The sequence below is a fragment of the Theobroma cacao genome, chromosome 2 (genome assembly GCF_000208745.1).
Source record: "Theobroma cacao cultivar B97-61/B2 chromosome 2, Criollo_cocoa_genome_V2, whole genome shotgun sequence".
Classification (NCBI taxonomy): Eukaryota; Viridiplantae; Streptophyta; class Magnoliopsida; order Malvales; family Malvaceae; genus Theobroma; species Theobroma cacao.
Genome location: NC_030851.1, coordinates 40,272,648 through 40,276,755, shown reverse-complemented (window position 1 = coordinate 40,276,755; position 4,108 = coordinate 40,272,648). Strand labels below are relative to the sequence as shown.

General features: G+C 35.6%; 1 pseudogene; it reads left to right on the top strand.

Moving 5' to 3' along the window:
* On the top strand, positions 421 to 1,753 carry LOC18610415 (annotated as a pseudogene).

The window sequence follows — 4,108 nt, the reverse complement described above, 5'->3', positions numbered from 1 at the left end:
GGTGGATGAAGAGTTAAACAAAGAGATCCACTTTCTCCTTTCTTTATTTCTAATGGTGGTTGAAGAATTGCATTTTCGAACAGCTAAAACATTTAAAAAACTGATAATTATTATTATGTCAAGTGTAATTAATTTATATATATATATAGATATATAAAATCGTATATATATATATATAGGTTTACATATGTGTCTATGTTTTTTTTCAACCAATACGAATTTTATTTAGGAAATAAAAAAGATAAGAATGAAAAGGGATCGTACTATAGTAGTTATTGTCCCAGATCAACTTTGCCAGGATATAGATGAATGCCCTCTTTATTTATTTCTTCTTTTTGTCGAACGCCGTTAATGAATCCAACTCTAAGATAATATTGCTCGGTTGGATGGTTGAAAAGACCTGCGGTAGCTTCGATGGATTCCTATCCATTTATCCAAGCTCCAACCAAGCAATGTGTGACACCTGGGGCTTTCTCAATTATTTTTTCCACTTCCGGCTTCTCAAATCTTCATCCGAAACTAAAAACTATTTGTATCAATTAATTTTGTTTATACGGTACACCTCTTCAATGGGTACACTTATAGTTTTATTAATTTATTGTACTGTGATCAGATAATGATGCTAATTGAAGAATTCGCTCCCTTCAGGGTCTCTTTCTCATATTCGTTGTTATAAATTGACGAAGAGGGGGAGCGGGGTTTCGACAATTGTCATGTGATTTGGGGTTTTACTTCCAAATTTTTTCTGTAGCTTGCGATGGCTGCTTTGCGGTTATCAGACGAATTGCTGGGGCCTGTCATGCCGGTGGTTGTGGATTGGGTTTATTCAGGGATGTACATGGCTTTTGGGTCTTGTGACAATTACAGATTGCATCCCAAGCAAGAGGAGGATGAGAAGAATTTGGTCTCTAAAAAGACAGTCATCAAAAGCGTCCTTCTGATACAATTCCTTCAAGTCACGGCGGCCCTTCTTTTGTACATGGTATGTGTAGTGATTGGTTTCTCTTTTTTCCTTCTTTAATCTTTGTTCCTGAGTTTTATTTTGACTTGTTTCTATGCATCTGCAGGTAACAGGAGGAAATGATGGCAGCCATCTTCCTTCATTGTTATAGCTAGACAATTTATCGTAGCCATGGTGGTTTTGGATACTTACCAAAATTTCCTTCATAGATACATGCACCACAACAAGTTCTTGTACCGCCACGTCCATTCCCAGCACCACCGCCTCGTCGTTCCCTACGCATTCGATGCCTTCTATAGCCATCCACTCGAAGCATTTACCTTTGACACAGTGGGTGCGTTACTAGCCATCGTCGTCTCCGGCATGTCCCCTCGAGCTTCCATCTTTTTCTTCTCCTTCGGCACCATCAAATCAGTGGACGACCACTGCGGGATCTTGCTCCCTGGAAATCCCTTTCACTTCTTCTTGATAAACAACACCGCGTACCATGATCTCCACCACCAGCTTTACGGTGGCAAATACAACTTCTTGCAACCGTTCCTCGTCATGTGGGATAGAATTTTGGGGACGTACATGCCTTATACACTTGAGAAAAGAGAAGGAGGAGGCTTCCAAATGCGGCCTGATAGAAACTGCAAGGATAATTAGTCAAAATTATTACAAGTATTTAGTACACAAAACCATGCAGTATACATATACTCACGTTTGTACTCACTACATGTTCATGAGTTGCACAAAATAATTGACATTAAATGTCGATGTCATCAAAAAATTTCTATATACATATGTATTTTTGAGAGAATACCGACGAAAAAAAATAAAACAAAATTATTATATTTAATAAGGATTTAACAAATTTATATCTTCGTGTATAAGTATAAACATAAACTTTTAAAGACAGACATTTTCCTTATGGTTATTGCAACTTGCAGGACAGAATTGCTTTTGGACACTTAGTAATATTTTTATTGGTAAATATTTTTCTACAAACAAGTTCTTGTACCGATATTTTCATTTTTTATTTGATAAATTCGTTATTTTTTATAAATTTTAAAATTATTTATATCTTACCATCCGGATAAATATTCGTTGGTATTTATCAACACTGACTAAGACAATATTTATAATTACGTATGTTGCCCACATTGTTTTGGTCCGCAGGGCAGCCATCTTCCTTCATTGTTATAGCTAGACAACTTGTCGTAGCCATGCTCGTTTTGGATGAATCGAATCTATTTCCGTAAACAGAAAACATATGCAGAGATTATGATCGTGCTTAATTAATATATTGTTATTTATTTTTGTCAATGAAACAAATGAGGATATTCATAAGTCCTTACGTAATTGGATCACCCAATTGTGGATGGACATTTGGAGTAGGCTTCAATTGGACCCTGGAGACCAGTACCATGATGACACCTGGAAGGCCTTTTCTCCTAAATTGGGCTTGTGAAGGAAAGATGCTGTCTTGAAATTTTTACGAAGTTTTCAATTTTCATGTACCTTGGTATCAAATTAGTCTGATACAAAACAGCTTGGCGGGGCCAAGGAAGAACATCAAAAATGGTCAGGGGACCTCAAACCAGATAGCGTCAGTCAAGAGCTAACACCTTACAATACAGCAATCAAATATAAACAGCATTAGGACATTAATGCCTTGCCCCTAACGACCTCGTTCCAGTACATCGTGTAATAAACTAGACTTCAAAAGCAACACAGCAATGTCAACAGACCCAAACAGATGGGGCGGACATTCCAATATCTGATAGCGACTCCCCATTCAACTCACCAATTAAGGCACTCAGCGGCCAGTGAAACACACCATTACATTTGCAGCCAACCTTCACGTGTTCAACAAATCCCTAATGCACCAAATACCAGGAGCAAGGAGAAATACCCGAAGGAGGAGAGAGAAGCTAAAAGTTCACCACCATGGATAGAGAACATCTCACTCCGGTGAACACCAAATTTAGCCAAAACATCAGCCATTGAACTGGCTTCCCTGGATAAACTTAAAAAATACAATCTCAACCAAAAAGTTACACCACAAATGCCCATCCACCAAGTTTTTGGACAGTTTCTATGACAATTACCATCCCACCCCTGGATAAACTTCTCTACCATACGTAGGGTTACCCAAGGAAGATTCGACCATTTGAAAATCGAAGACCATATCCTTCAATTATGATGGCATGACATGTCTTCTCGTTAACACACCAAGTGCACAAGACATTACTATCACTAAATGATAGCTCCTAGTCCTGAAACACCTGCACATTTTGGTAAGAAAGAATAGCTAATCTCCAAATTGATCAAAACCACACCCTACCCCATCATTAATTACTACTGCAGCAAACATATGCCACATGTGTTAAAATTAAACATGTGAATCTCATAAACATTCAACTGAAGCTAAATTTTACATCAATATCATTGATATAGAAGGGACCACCTCGAATAGAAAGCAAAAAGTACAATCACTGCATTGGATGAAGAGAGGGAATTGTCATGAAATGAAATAATTGTGAGGAGGGAAAACACCACTACTTTTGATACTAATTGCAAAACATGAAAAAATAAAATAAACAATTTCGTGCCTTAAAGCAGAAAAAGTGATTTGGTCAAAGACTATTGGCTTGTGTGTTAGATATTTTTGTTAGTGTTGGTTTTTGGACTCTTGAATTAAAATATTAATAAGTAATTAATTTTATTATTTTAATTTTCAAATTAAATAATAAAAAATTATTTATGAAAAGTGCTTATTGATGAAAAGTTATGATTGAAGAGTTTGGAAAAAGTTATCTTATTAAATATAATTTTTAAGTAGTTAGATTATGAAAGAAAATTATTATTTGAAGAGTTATATTATGAAAGGAAACAAGTTTTTATATTAAAAGAGGTATACGTTTGCTTATTATATAAACAACGTTATTACACTGTCATTTTCATTATTCTGATAAGTGTGTTAAGGACTTTGTTATATATTGCAGGTTTAGAAAATACTTTAAAGAAAGTGTTAATTCATGCCTTCAAAGTCATACTCCTCTTTTTTCTAAAAATTTCTTCTTTCTTTTCAAATATTTCTAACAATCTTAAGGTATTTTCTCAAAACCTTTTTCACAATTGTTTTGTAATGGAGACCAGGCT